The sequence below is a fragment of the Myodes glareolus genome, chromosome 2 (genome assembly GCF_982192425.1).
Source record: "Myodes glareolus chromosome 2, mMyoGla1.1, whole genome shotgun sequence".
Lineage (NCBI taxonomy): Eukaryota > Metazoa > Chordata > Mammalia > Rodentia > Cricetidae > Myodes > Myodes glareolus.
Window position 1 is genome coordinate 88425217 of NC_142027.1, and position 15631 is coordinate 88440847.

General features: G+C 47.9%; 1 long non-coding RNA gene across 1 annotated transcript; it reads left to right on the forward strand.

Moving 5' to 3' along the window:
• The first annotated feature begins 2715 nt into the window (after positions 1-2715).
• Positions 2716-6315, forward strand: LOC146895542 (uncharacterized). The gene is made up of 3 exons (XR_014997383.2): positions 2716-2806; positions 3994-4088; positions 4538-6315. It is a non-coding gene; the product is annotated as an uncharacterized LOC146895542 (long non-coding RNA).
• Positions 6316-15631: the final 9316 nt, after the last annotated feature.

The window sequence follows — 15631 nt, forward strand, 5'->3', positions numbered from 1 at the left end:
CAGCGCTCCCTGGCACAGATACACAGAATTCTTCTGCCCCTGGCACTACCAAGAACTGTCCAGGCTACGTGCATGCTAGGAATGCTAGAGAGCTCTCTGTGCTAATAGTTCTGATAAATTCAGGCGGTTTCATGTTTAGACTCATCCATCCATCATGCTGGCCGAACCCATTTCAATGTGAAGCCATTTCTGGACCCGAGGGCCCATTCTCACCACTAAGCTCTTTTTCTACTGAAAGTATGCCTACTTGTCCTTCCCATCTCCACTTACAGTTACTTCAGTGACTTAACAGTCCCCTCCTGTCACCTAAGCTCCTCCAGGGATGTAATTAGGTCCTTCCTAAGACACTCGCCTCTTTCTATTTGAATACGTTTGTATGTGCAGACTCATATTCACTAATGAAGAGGAGGATCAGATAGAAAACTGGACTCCACAGTCCTCTTTATATGTGCAAACATCCGTTAGCTACTTTTCGTGTATCTTATTGCTAATCTGATGTCTTGTGAGCTCTCCTGAATCAATTAGCAATTATTGAGAAAATGCCCGACAGAAACGCCCAAGGGCCTGTCCGAGGAGCCAGTTCCTCTACTAAGGCTCCCTCTCCCCAAGTGTGTCGTGCTGACAACTGCAGCTAGCTGTGACACAGCCCTTTCCTCTCTAATATCTATGCGCTCGGCATGAGTTACTGTGCTGGCTAGTTTTATGTCAACTTGACACAAGCTAGAGAGTTACCTGAAAGGAGGGCACTTCAATCGAAAAAATGTCTCCATAAGATCCAAGTGGAGCATTTCTTAATTGGCGATTGATGGGGGAGTGGCACCATCCCTGGGCTGGTAGTCCTTGATTTTATAGGAAAGCAGGTTGAGCAAGTCGTGAGGAGCAAGCCAGTAAGCAGCATCCCTCCATGGCATCTGCGTCAGCTCCTACCTCCAAGGTCTTGCCCAGTTTAAGTTCCTGTCCTGACTTCCTTCAGTGTCATAGACTACGATGTGGAAGTGTAAGGCAGATAAACCCTTTCTTCCCCAGCTTGAATTTTGGTCATGGTGCTCCATTGCAGCAATAGAAAGACTAAGGGAGTTCCTTCCCGTCCTTGTGCCTGTGAGCTGGAAACACTACTAGTGCCTGCTCCCTAGGTTCTTACCTGGACTGAGTCACCACAAAGCGGAGTCTCTCATCACTGACTACTCAGCATCTTAGCTATTTCTCTTCGTCAGTTTACTTCCTTACTTCTTAAGGCATTATTCGCAGTTTTAAATGCATTACAACCAAAAGGAAACCAAAGCTGTCTACACAGGTAATGTCCAGCTCTTCCTCAGATGCGTCAAATAGCAGTCATTGGAGAGTTGCAGCTTTGGTGCCTCTGGACACTTGATGGCACCAGTGAAAGCTCCTCCCAAAGAGGAGTTGGCTAGAGTGCCCCGCCCTCTCAAACTGAGTCAGGAGTTCTGTGTCTCTACAAGTCTGTGTCCTCAAGATGAGACGGTGGTAATACCTGCCTTGGGAATGGAGAGCTCCTTCGTAGCATCTATCATGGTACTTAAATTGGTTGTTAAAAGAAGTCTGTTGGTTGTCGTGGAAACCATGCAGCTAGCTCTTCTAGGGGCGTGCCTCCCTACACCAAGAATGCAAATCCATGTCTTTTCCCCTCAAACCTGGTCAAGAGAAGCACTTTTTCCATCTGGGAACATCCAGGGCAGGAAAACCAATGTCAAGAGCTGAGAGAGCAATCAGCTCCCATGCTGAGGCATGCCTGATCTCTGGTAACTGAAGCGGAGGCAGAGGAAGGCAGAAAGGATGGCTAGAAAGAACCAGAAAGTTGCATCAGTCACCAGGGGTATGATGTGAACTCTCAGAGCTCTTCTTGAGAGAAACGGAGACTGAAGGTTCTTTTCGATGAGGAGCAGAGCCAGTGGGATTCTGGGACCATGGTTATTGGTCATTACACCCTGGTTCCCTAAAGCGGCCCGCCAGAATGTCGCTGCCTGAGGAACTGGTGCTTGCATACAGTGGTGCTACTGTCTGTTGATCTGCATCTGACTTCTATATTTGCCCAGTTTCCAGGATCCATGTAGTAGCTATTTCCCCCACTGATCTGGACATTCCCTGCCTATATGCAATATGTGGCCATCCTTGTTGTCGCTCATGTCTTGTGTTCAGTGGCCTCTGTGGATGGCCTCTGAATGGCAGCCGGAGAGGTTTGCCCTCCCCTGCAGCAAGTAAGCCTCGGAGAACTCCATGGCTCCCCGTCCTCAGTTTATTTTGTGAAAACAAACTTGGATCTTCACCTTCTCCTTTATTTCTACTTGTGCTCGGGTTACTAACGTAGAAATAATGTTCTGTGACCTTTAAGTGGGGCGCCAGCTGCCTCTCCGCCCTTTCCCCTGTGATTTAGAACCACACAGCCGGTTCGGTAATACTTTCTGGAATTTGAAACGCCTTCCCGGCAAGCTATGACTAATGGTAAGGCCCTGCACCAGAGGTTACTGGGCAGAGGGAGTGCTCATTGGGAGCATGTTCTCCAACACCCACATCTGTCTCTGGGGCAGATTTAGTTAAAAAAAAAAAAAGTAAGTTCCCGTTTTGCCCTGAATTTTCAGTCCTACACCAATCAGGGATGAAATAAAGATTTCAGAAATGCTGGGTTCTATTCCATCCAGGCCCTATGATGCCAAGGAGGGCGTGGCTGTGGGTTGGGCTCGGCACACACTCACTCTTGGCAGAAGCTGTCCAGCATCACCATGTTTTTGCTCAGGCAAAAGCAGTTTTGAGTGGCAGCCTCAGGGGCCATGATGGGGACAAGGAGGTGGTAAGAGAACTTTTCCAAGGATTTCCTAAACTTTAAAAGAAAGTTTAAGTTGTTTTTTTTTTTTTAAATTCTGTGTATGTGCATTTTGTCTGGCCTGTGCACCACTGTGCACATGGTGTCTGAAGACACCAGAAGAGGGTGCTGGGTCCCCTGGCATGAGAGTTACAGATGGTTGTGAGCCACCATTTGGGTTTTGGGAATTAAACCCAGACCATCTGGAAGAGCAGCCAGTGCTTTTAAGCACTGAGCCATCTCTCCAAGCCCCAAATACTCAAAGTTCCTTCAGTCCTTTTCCCATGTCCTGTGACTGTTGACCGTTCCACCCTCCACCCTGTTCTGTCACGGCCGAGGCCAGTGTGCTTCAGTGCCTCCTCCCCAGCTCTTGTCCAACCCCAGCCCTGGAATGAAAACTAGAAGGGTGGGGTATAGGGAACTGTGTTGGGAACTGGATGTTTGGACAAGTTTAGGATACAACTGAGCAGCTTCTGCCAAGAGTGAGCTTGTGCCAAGCCCAGCTGCGGGCAACTGTGGGGCAGACCGGAAACACACAGAAGATGGTGCTTTCTTTCCGTACACGGTCAATGACGCCTTTGGGTCCCCTCTGGCTTTTAGAAAAAGTATAGTTGACAATATTTTACTCACAGGATTGTGGTTGAGCGCTCTTGGGCGGAGCGGGCTTTGCGCGGCTCACACCTGTGTCGGGGTTTGAGGCTTGTTCATCTCAGCAGGGCAAGCTAGGAAGACGTGGGGGTCAGACTGAACCAAGGAGGGAGGTGCGAGGAGAGTTGGGTGTCGTGGAGGTGGGGTGTGGGTGGCTTGGTTTATATTTCCATCGTGTTTGCTGTTGACTTCATACCTTTCCCAGCTCTGGAGTCCCTGTGGCCTGGCCGACAGCGCGTGGATCAATGACTTTACTACATCCCACAGTTGTTCCCACCATTTGTACTCGGAAGTGGGGCAGGCAACACAGGAGCTCCCCAAGTTTAATGTCCGTTTATGATCGTCTTTTGTTGCTAGAACCGTCTTTTTGGATAAAAAGACATTACGTCATCACTGAGCAATCCCATCCCCGCAGGACGAAAGCATCCTTTCTCAGTCCGTTATCTTTAGAGGGGGAAGGATGCTCGCATGGGCCCCTTAGACAAGTCTATGCCACAGCAGGAAATTCTGTCTCTTTCTCTGCTCAGATGGGTCTGGAATTCTTGCGTTGGGCCATATGGAGTGGGTATGCTGAGAGGAAATTACACCCGGCTTTCTGTTTCTGCTCAGCTCCTGTCACTGGGTAAGTGGCCCCTTTGAAGTAGCCCTTCCCTTCCCTCAGCTTCTGACATGAGTAACAGATCACCTTTCAGTCTACACAAGATAAGGAGCCCTGTCTCGAAACTGTGCAGCTCTCTTAAGTAAACAAGAGCCAAACCACCCCGGGCACTTCTCCAAGAAGGGAGAGAATTCCCCACATGTGTTAAGCATTTTATTCTCCCCCCCCAACACTTTGCCCTGTATTATTGTGTTTAAATTGGATAATGTCTACATGAAAGGGCCATGTCAATTGTATCAGTAACAAAAAAGGTAAGATTTTGTAACAATTACGGATTTGATTTTTTTTTTCTACACAGACATCTAAGGCTTGGCAAGAGAACATTAGCTGCCTTAAATTGCCCACTGAAGGGAAATTGGGCTCCAACTGTGGTCTGTTTTCTAATTCTGTCTGTGTTTTCTGTTCTGTAACAGACACCACCCACCTGGGGACATCAAAAGAAAAAAAGCAGGGCCCTGAGCAGAAGGCTCAGGGGATAGGAGCACTGGCCACTCTGGAAGACCAGCAAGGCTTTGTTCCCAGCCCTCAGAACCATTTGTATTTCCATCTCCAGGGGATCTGGCACCCTCTTCTGGTCTCTGGGGACACTGCAAGTACATGGTGCACATACATACGTGCAGGCAAACACCTATACACATCGAATAAAAATCAGGAAACCTAAGTGCACAGTGTTGGAGGGAGAATACAACAAGTCTACTCTTGAAGGTCCTGACTGGTGTCACTCGTGGCTCTAGACTGGCCACCCAAAATGTTCCAGGCAGCTGAACAAGAGGGCAGGTTTTGTTATAACCAGAGAGAAGGAAATGAGGTGAAGAAGTTGGATGTGAGGTAGAGACGCTCTGACTGGTAGCAGCTGTGTCTGTCTTATTTGAACTGTTTGACTGGCTGTTGGTGACAGGCCCAGGCTCTGTAGTTTATTACAAGGTGGGTTCCACATCACCTTAGGCTGCAGCTCAGTATTTGTGCAGAAGCCTTTTTACCAGACTTAAAAATACAACCCTGTACTGGCTAGTTTTATGTCAACTAGGCACAGGATAGAGTCATCAGAGAGGAGGGAGCCTCCATTGAGAAAACACCTCCATAAGATCAGGCTGTAGGCAAGCCTAGAGACCATTTTCTTAATTAGTGGTTCATGAAGGACAGCCCAGTCCATTGTAAATGGTGCCATCTCTGGGTCGGCGGTCCTGGGTTCGATAAGAAAGCAGGCTGAACAAGCCATGAGGAGCAAGCCAGAAAGCAGCACCCCTCCATGGCCTCTGCCTCAGATCCTGCCTCCAGGGTCCTACCCTGTTTGAGAGCCTGTCCGGATTTCCTTTGATGATGCACAGCAACATGGAAGTGTAAGTCAAATAAACCCTTTCTCCCCAACTTGCTGTCGGTCATGGTGTTTCATCATAGCAATAGTAAGCCTAAGACACACTCCCCAGACAGTTTTAATGCCAATGGGTTCAGCAGGTATATCCACAGTGGAGAAAGGAACCCCTCAGATGCTTCCCTGAGGTGGTCCTGAAGTGGCGCCCCGAGGAGCCTTCCTTGTACTGCTGTGCCTCTCACTCTTCCTGCTGACTCCCCTCAAAGTCACCGACCTTTTTCTCTTGCTTAATTGCTGCTTCTCAAGGCTTCAGAAGATGTTGCCCAGGGTAACAAGAGCCGTATCGTATCCCATATATATGAGTTTACTTTTTAAAAAATATCTGACTTCGCTCCCAATCCATTTCTATTTTTGGAGAAGACCTTAGTGAATCTTTCTGACGGGATGCTGCATTCAGTTCCAAGGACTGAGAGCATCCCCGCTGCAGCAGCTGTCAGAGTCTCCCTCCCGTGGAGTGCACTGGGAGACAGCAGCATCCAGTAAGCCCGCATTCAAAGTGATCCTTTGGAGGTGATTAACTCAGCAAGGCGTGATTAGAGAGTCAGTTCTCAGAACCCAAAGAGGTCAGGGTGACTCCAGCTGATAGGTGATTGGATAACATTTGTGGACAGAAAAGGGGACGCGGCGGCATCTAGAGACTTTGGCTAACACAGAGATTAGCTGGCCACTCAGCTTCTGTAATGGCCCGGCACTCAGAGGTTAGTTACCAGTTCCTGAGGCAGGTTTTAAGTTTGTGTACCGAGTTTGGTTGCAGTTCACATACAAGGCTGTGCTGAGGCTTTGAAAATTCTATTCAGTTTAACTCAACACTGTCAAGACTACAGAACCGGGCATATTGGTTGGGAATCTGCTTTTTGGAATATTACTGTGTGTACATAAGATTAAATCATGTGTGTACAAAAGAATAAATAGTGTATGACTCTTCAGTCCTTAGACTCATCACGGAAAAACAGAGCTTACGAGGGCTGGCATAAGAACGGGAGTGGGGTGTGTGCACATGTGTGTGTGCTGGTATGTGTGTCAGAATATATACACCTGTGTGCAAGACCAGAGGAGTCTGTCAAGTGTCTTTCTCTAGCTATGTTGTTTCTTTGAGATTAGGGTGTGTCCTTGATGCCTGACATGGGCAATGGCCTGCCCTAGCAACCTGCCCACCGGTGGTGTGTGTTCTCTGTTGTGTGGCTTTTCACGAGGGTGCTGAAGATTGGAATTCAGGTCCCTGTGTTTGTGCAGCGAGAACTCTTGCCTGCTAGGTCATCTCTCCACCCTCTAAAACACAGAGAAACTCAGTGTGGAAAGAAGAAAGCGTTATGGAGCTAGGCAGTGGTGACCGTTGCTCACAACATGAACGTATCTCATAGTGCTGAACCGCATACTTGAAAGTGTGTAGTTAATATGTTGGTTATGTGTATTCTTATTGCAATTTAAACAGCTTGAGTGTGTGATGATTTCCAGGGGACAGACAGGCCTGGAGGAGAGTTTAGAGGGCTGTCCCCAGGAGGACACCCTCTGGGTGAGGCTCCGTTTACATAGAGGCTAACTTGTCCTGTGGAAGAGGACACCACTCCCCACTCTGCAGTATGTGAGGACTCTCAGTAGGCGTATGGCATCAGGAGGATGGAGGAGGACAGGTCTGACTTCTTCCAAAGGACCATCCATTAGGTGGTACATCTCTCCCAAGTCACTCAATGGCATAGAGAGCAAAACATGCCCACCAGGGACTACAAGGGCAACTCCCTAAGTCATGCCATCCTTCCAGAGGGTAAGCAGAGATGCCCTGTGACCGTCGTTGACTATTGCTATGATTTGAATAGTATCCCTTAACAGCACATGCAGTAAAGTCTTAATCTAAGCGGGTGGTACTGGTGGGAGGTCGTGCCTGATGAGATGCCCTTGGGTCACTAGGTATGTGCCTTTGAAGAGAACCGTGGGACACCCATCTCTTCCTTTATCCCTTTGACATCTCTGTCATCAGGTAAGCAGCTGGCTTCCCTAGCACTGCCCGCCCTCACTGCCTGGTCCTCTCAACAGAGACCCAAAGTACCATGTCTTCCGGATTTGGGACACAAGCCTCCAAACCATGATGGAAAACTAACATCCCAGAGGCGATAGGACAAACACTTGTCCTCTTCACTTCTTTACTAGCGGTTCTAAAATGTTGTTTTCAAAGGCACCAAAATTAGTTCCAAGCTCCTCCTCTCTCACAGCCATATACCTCATAATGACATTCCAGTCAGCAACAGGCTGGACAGGCAGTGCAAGTCTAATGGGGTATAATGAAGCTGAAAAGTTCCCAGTGCTCTGGGATGCTGTAGCCATGGTAACAGCAAGATGCTGTGCAGCTCTGATGTGCTTGCGCTGATGCTGGTGCAAACAAGCCTGTCCTGCGGTCCCACTGTACAGAAACAGTACATACGTGTGTGTGGTGTACAATGCCCGACAGTGACGGTAAATGAGTGTTGTTGGGCTATGTTTTTATCATGTTATGTTTTTATTGTTATTTGAACATGCTCAGAGGTGAGACGCACCCTGCAATGCTGGCAGCCGCCTCATGCCCCTGATTCTATAATATCTGGCTGCATCCTTTTCCCTTATACTTGTGCAGACTGCCGAGAGAGCCGGTGGGTGTAGCCGCCTTCCTCGACTCTACGCAGGCAGAACTCCCCCAAAGCGCCTTGTCTCCTGTTCAAAGACCTGCACACCACTATTCCACCCAATGGAGGGTCAGACATTGGGACTGCCTCTGTCTTGGGTGGCAGGCCCCCTCTACACAACTGAAGCTGTCTGCTTCCTCCCGGCTCATCCTACCTTTTAGGGGTGTTCAGTTTTCAGTATCCCCTTAGCATTTTGAATACCACTGCACATATTTTCTGTCATGTCTGGAAACTCAAGATTCTGTGTTTTTACTGTCATGTCAAAGAAAAAGAAGGGTTTGAACGAAACCCGGGGAGCTGACAATGCAAAAGAGATTAAGCACTGACTTATGATTGAAGAATGGCCACCGCAGAGCAAGCTTTCCCATCCTTTCACATGGCTGTGAGGAGCTGCAGAGAGCCCGGTGGCTCTGGGGGCTGTGGAGCCGCTCACCAGGGTCAGTGTCATGACCCAGGGTCAACAGCATGAAACAGTGCCGCCATCCCAATAGGCTGTCCCTTCAACAGGGACAGGTCACATTTGTCTTCCGTCTAGAAACTTGGGGCACTTTGAGGCCCTGCCTTGGGATTCCTATTTTTATTCTAAGAGTTGATTTACAGAGATCTAAGTAACCAGAGGGCCACAGACCAGAGTTCAACGTTCTTGTTCTTTGAGCTCCCTTAGGAGGACTGTGGCTTGGGAGCTGAACAAGCTGAGACCCAGGATGCCCTTTGCGACAGCTAGCCGGGACTATCTGATAACAGGAAGTTGGAGTTAGTGTTTCACGGTGGTGACATTTATCTTTTATGAGCAGTTAGGTGTGAAGGTTAAACTCAGTGCACCTGGCTACTCTCTGCAGAGTATATTCCTCTGGGAGGTGGGTCTCGCAGGGATGTATGTGTTAATGGCTAGATAAGGGGGACTTTGTGCCTAGATATCAGGACCAGCTGGCTAGTGGTGTCCTGAGTCCTAAGCGTTGTAGCCCTGAGTCCCCACTGGAGGTCTGGGAACTTGCCATCTTCCTGGAAATGTGGAGGGAACAATCCCCAACTCTCCTAGGTCAGGATGTCCGTCTAGTCCTGAAGCTGCCAGGGGTGAGAGGGCTGGGGATGGTGAGCTCACTTCTCCAGGAGTTCCAGCCCCAGAGAGTCCAGATGTGTCCAGATGTGTCCAGATGGCCCAGGGGCCTTCCCACCAGGCATGCTGGGTTTGTTCTCACAGGTGGTCCTCTTTATCAGTTAACAAAGTTGACTTTTTAAGCTCTAACTTGCAAAGAATTTTATGAAGTGTGTCATTTGACTCCCACATCTTCTTTGTAATTTGCCACAAGCACCCAGTCCTGCAGGCGTGAAAGATGTGTGTTCTGCCCATTGTTTGAATTGCCCCACTTGACAAAGGCTTTTCGGTTGCCTTTGCTTTCAAGTCAACACACACACACACACACACACACACACACACACACACACACACACATTTACATTCTTGTTTATTAACAAGATTATCAACACAGACAAAAATGAATATTTTTGTGTGAGCTACTGAACGTATAGATTCATGTTTGCTCAGGGCATGAAGCAGGATCCTGAAGTTGGGGCCACAACCTGGTTATGCTGGAGAAGGGGTCCGGCAGGGTCTTCGGGACTCCCGGTGCTAAACGCCTGTTTCTGCTCTCAGGGCTGTGGATTCAGAAGTATCAGAAGCCTGCAGAGGTTTCCGGATCAGAGTTATCTGTTGTCTGTTTTGGGACTCTTCGGTCCCTGACAGCACTGTTGCCATGGTGAAGCCACAACTCTAAAAGAACGCGATGCCCGATACCTGGGCCGAATTCACTCACTTCCATGGGTGGCGAGAAGCCAAGCCTATTAAAAACAAATTTCTGCTGTTGGTGTTTTGACCGTTGCAGTCTCTCTGGAGTCTTTCATCTAGTTGGCATGAAGACAGGTTTTAATGAAAAAAAAACAAGGCAAAAACAAAACACAAAATAAAAAAAAAAACCCAAAAGTCGAGCAGTATTCTTACTTGAAAACCACAAACAAGGAGACCAAAGAGACCCCACAGGAGTCCTGCGAAGTGTTCAAAGGGTAGGAGATTTCGGTGACCACCACAAAGTCCCTCAGAATGAGAAAGCGGGTCTGCCAAGTACCGCCCGCTGTTCCACCTGGAAGGCCATAGACTCTGCAGGCAGTGCTAGAAGCAACCGTGATTGACAAGGCCATGTTGTGCCTCTATGAAGAAGGGCCAAATGGGCCACACCCCAACAGGGCAGCCTCAACCTTGAGCTTCCCTGAGATCTGACACCCACCCAACCCCTGTGAAAATGCCATCAAGCTTTGTAAGAAACACTGATCAAGTCTTCCAGAGATCCCTCAGGAACATCGTCATCTAAGAGGACAATGGCACTTGCTGATGTCGTGTGAAATACGACTGGGTAAAGCCAGTCCCACCAAGCCTTCCCTGTTACCCTCACTTATCTTGCAGCGTCCCTGAGTTTACTTGAACTCTGTCGTCTTCTTTGGGGTTTTGACATGGATAGCCTCAGGGAATGTGAAGGAAGAGCCCCAAACTGAAAGTCCTGAGGAGGAGCTCAGTGTGTGGTGGACACTCAAAAGGAGGCTGCTGCCCACATACTGTCGCCTATCCAAAGAAGACACAGAGTGGGCTGTACAGGCCAGCCCTCGTAGGAAGTTTGCCATGAACAAATACACTAACTCAGCAGACCAGCAATGGGGTGTAGAGTCAGCAGCCCGTTCAGAGGTTCTGTTGACCAAGAGGAAGATGAAGTTCTGAGGACTTCAGCGTCTCGAAGCAGCTGTCACCCACTCTGGGTTCTGTCAGAATCATGATGAGGTACTTTGACCAGGGTTCAGGAAACCAGGTGGCCTGCTGTGACCAATGGAAAGAGGAGTAGTGCTCACTCTCCTGCTGCCTGCCCCCGACAGTGAAGATGGCCGCCCTCTTACCCTCAGGACGGCTGTTGTACTCAAATACTATTTCCACATGACCAACCATGCTAGTCCCTTTCTGCTCCTGTGATAAACGCTGACGAAGGCACCCAAGGGGAGGAGAGGGCTTGTTCAGACTGCCCCTCCAGATTACAGTCCCTCACTGAAAGGAGGAACTTGAAGCAGAGATCACAGAGGAACACTTTCCTGGGAACACTTTCCTGGGAACACTTTCCTGGGAACACTTTCCTGGCTCACAGAAAGGCTCGTGTTCAGCTTCCTTTCCCAGACAGTGCAGTCTCACCTGCCTAGGGATGGTGCCGCCCACAGTGGGCTGGACTCTCTTACATCAATTAACAATCAAGAAAGTGCCCCCACGGTCACACCTACGGACAAATCTGATCAAGGCAATCCCTCAGTCGAGACCTTTTCCTCAGGTGACCTTTGGCCTTACTAGTCAAAGCTAACTAGGACACTAACGCATCTAGCTGCTGGGCCAACTATGCAAATATTTCCTAATGTAAAAGTCCCTCATTGGACTTATGGTCCTCTGTTAGATGTGTCCCAAATTAAAAATAGACACACAGTAACATAGCATACATACTGTATTGGTAATACTTTGGCGCCAACAGCTTACAAATCACGTTATTTTACCTCATTTTCAGAGTAACTCCTCAGAGACAGTCATATAAGCTGTTATTTCTCTCATTCTAACTGGAAGGAAACACGGGAGGCGTTGCTCTAGGGTAAAAGCCTGGGTAGGCAGAAGCAAGCTACGCCAAGTCACACAGAGCCAGGAAGAATATGTCTGCTTTAAGGGTGTATTTCTGGCATGTGCTATGTCCTGTCAGCTGGATGGAATACATGTGTATTGCATGAACAAATCAAAAGGCAGAGCAACAATAGCAAAAGCAAGGAAGGATTTGTTGTGAATTATTGCTGTCCTTCAGATATAGTCTGTCTCCTCCAAAATCCAGGCTTTTAGAGGTTTAAGCCCCAGGATGAGTATTAAAGGTGGGGGCATGTGGGACCTGCAAGAGATGACAGGTCCTGCCCCTACCCCCTGAGTGGGGGACTCAGTTCATAGACGTTATGAGTGCCATCGCCCCGACAACCCCTGTGCTGAGGGCTCAGTCCTCAGATGTGACATTCCAGAGGGGACTGGATCATGGGGGGGGCACTAGCTGATAAGTTCATCTAGGAAGTGGGGTCTTGTTAGAGGGAGCGGGTCATGGAGGTGTCTTTGAAGGACATGTCTGTCACCGCGTCCTGGCTTCTGCTACCTGTCTGCCATGAGGCGAGCCACGTTGCTTCACACATGCTCCCTGCCATGTCCATTCTGACCCATTGTGCATGGACCCAGCGGTGTAGAGACTGAGTAACTCTACACGAAAACCTCTAAAACCCTGAACTAAAATGAAGTTTTCCTCCTTTAAATGATTTCTTTCCAGTATTTGCTGCTACAGTGGAAAGCACCGGTGGTTAGTGGGGCATCCTGAGGGTATGGCCACAAAAGCCATGTGGTACCACAGGACCCTGAGACCCTGCCAACAAGAAGGCTATCACCAGATAAGGCCCTCTCTTGTGCTGTAACCAGGGACTGAAACATCCTCTGTTTAATGCTCATCCGTCCTGTGGTAGTGTGTCACTACAGCAGGAAATGGACCATGACAATTATTCATTCATTTTCCCCCCAGCAAATATTTACCAAATGTCTGCTGTGGGCTAGGCATGAGTCCAAGGCCTGAAACCCTTTGCTCTTTGTGCCGGGAAGCTAAAAGAGAGAATTGTCAATATCTTCAATGTCCTTGGGTTTCTTTTTAAAGTTAAAAGATTATTTATATTTAAAAATCCTGTAGTGACTTGCTAGGGAGGATCCCTGGGCTTCAAAAGTCCTTTCTGTCTCGTGTGTCTATGGCTTCTACCTGGTTTACCTTCAGGGTAGAAAAGCCTATGTTTGTTTTATGTTGTGTGTCCTTAGCACAGACTGTATATGGAAGTCAACGTCTCCAGCAGTATGTTAAGATGGACAACCTTTTATATCTCCGGGGAACCATTAAGAGCTGAATTTTATGCAGCTCTCGGTATCTGTTATAGGATATCAGGAGTCCACACCTCTCAGATGAAGGCAACATGCAGGTTTGATATGTCCAACTATCAGGTCACGAGAAAAGTGGCAGGGAGGCGTCAGGTGAGAAGAAACTGCACACCAAGCCTCCAGGAAGGAGTCTGAATGGCTTCCTTACACACGGGATGCAGAAGTGAGAAAGAACATGGTCGAGAAACTTAGCTTATATTCAATAGGGGCTGGGAAGAGTTAAACTCATGGGGTCGATAGATGGAAATAGTTTTAAGATAAAAAAGAAACAAGACAACAACCTACTGATGTTTTGTCCCTTTAAGTTCTGAGCTGGCTAAGAAGCACGGGGTGGGGAGTGTGTGTTGGGTAATTTTTGGAGATTAAGTTTGGGAGCACCATCCCCGAGAATGGAAAAAGCAAAAACTTTAGAGTGAGGCCAAGCAGGGTTTTAACCCTGACCTCTGACAATTTAGGCAACTTGCTTCATCTCCTCATTGGAAAGCCGATCTATTGACCCAAATAAGGCCAAGTTCATAGGAAGTGGAAAATATTATCTGTTCTCTTCTTTTTACGTAAGTAGGGCAGACTTGGGCTCGTTAAAGAGGCGCTGTCACCCTTACTTCCTGCTGTGGCTAAAATGTATGAAAACGTGTCCCTTATTGTGCCAGCGGCACAGAGAGGAAGGGGAAGAAGATGAACGCTCGAGGCATTCCAGAGAATGTCCTCCCGTGTGACCGCAGGTACGCTGGAAGGATGGGGAAGGAGCCTGCCTCTTGGTACCCACCGAGATGTGCCAGCTTTCATCTGAGCAAGCAGGGGAGGCTTAGCTCACATCCTTCACCACTGTTGCCTAATGGCTCAGGCTTCAGCTGCTGTCCCGCTGGCCCTCGGACAAACTGTGAAAGGGATGATGGCTGTGAGTTACTCAGCAAGTTCTTGGCCAATGTTCAGATATTTTTCAAAAACAATCTCTTCACTCTTCACTCGTAAACTTGGGATGCTTGCCCCTGGGTGGTTTCTGCCATCCTGGAGCATGAGTCTTGTCACATATCAATGGACTAAGCCACTCACGTTCAAAGCAGAGGCAGAATGGTAGGAGTCTATCAGCTCTTAGGAACACCCTACCCCCACCCTGCAAAGCCTCATGGGTCTAAGCAGGGCCGAGAGCATGTAGGTGGAGGCTAGCACCTGGGACGTTTATCTGTCCTTTTCCCTTTGTTTTAATAATTTTTTTTCATTTTATTGTTTGTAACCATGTATGAGCACCACATGTATGCAGAGGCCTGCAGAGGGCATTGAGTCCCTCTGGCACTAGATTATAGAGGGTTGTGAGTGTCCTGAAGCAGACTGAGATCCTTTGTAAGACGAGTAAGTACTCTTCAGTGATGAACTTCTCCGATCCCAGTTGCACTTTTTTTGATAAAAGAAACTAACTGGATAAAAATCCATAGATATCCTACAGTAGAAGCAGAGCTGGTGTGTAAAAATAACAAATTTGGCAATCGATTTTCTGAGAATCAAAACAACCTAGGCAAGGTAGGAGTTTCTGCTAAAATATCTGGTTATTAGCAATTTTGTTTAAAAAGTTATAAACATGTTGTTTTATTTTTTAAAGGTATAAAAACAATCAATTTTGTGATAGACCAATGTTATAAAGTGTCCCTAAAAGCATTTGTTTGCTTTGTATGAGTCCCAGTGTTTTCCTCTATGTATGTAGATGCGGCAGGTGTGTGCATTGCATGTAGAAGCCAGTAGAGGGCGCTGGATCCCCGGAGCTGGAGTTAAAGATGGTTGTGAGCCACCATGTGGATGCTGATAATTGAATCTGGGTCCTCTGCAAGAGCATCCAGTGCTCTAACTGCTGAGCCATCTTTCCAGCTTCCACAGAAGGACAAAGGACTGACAGATTTTGTTTTATATATCCATTACCAACTTGGATCACGCTCAGCTTAGAGAGTCACTGAGTCTAGAGAATAAAACAGATTAGATTTAAGTGGGGGGAATAATTGAAATCTATTTCATTTTAAAGTATAACCATGAAATTGTAAATGGGTTGGAAGAAAAAGAAAGTTTATTCTTATAACTTGGTGGAGGGAGAAGGACCTGGCAATACACATTGCCAGGTCAGCGGTCATAATGAAAAACATTTCCAGCGCCTCCCACATAAGATGGTGAGGCAGAAGTGGCTTCTGTGTGACCCAGTGAAGGGGAGCATCAGGATAAGGAAGAATCGACTCTGACCCAAAGATGGAAAGAGAGGAAGACCTTTGGAAATCCACAAAACAAGCGGGAGGCTGTGTGAGAATATCAGGCACCACACAGGTAAATAGGGAGCTAAATATAGCTTCTCTCGCACCGTCCCTGGTGGGTGAAGGAGAAGAGAATCCACATCCGAATGTTGTTTGTTTCCCCCTCTCTGAGTGGCGCTGGGAAATGAGCCTTCAAACAACCGGCTGCTTAATCTTCAAGGAAGCCAGAA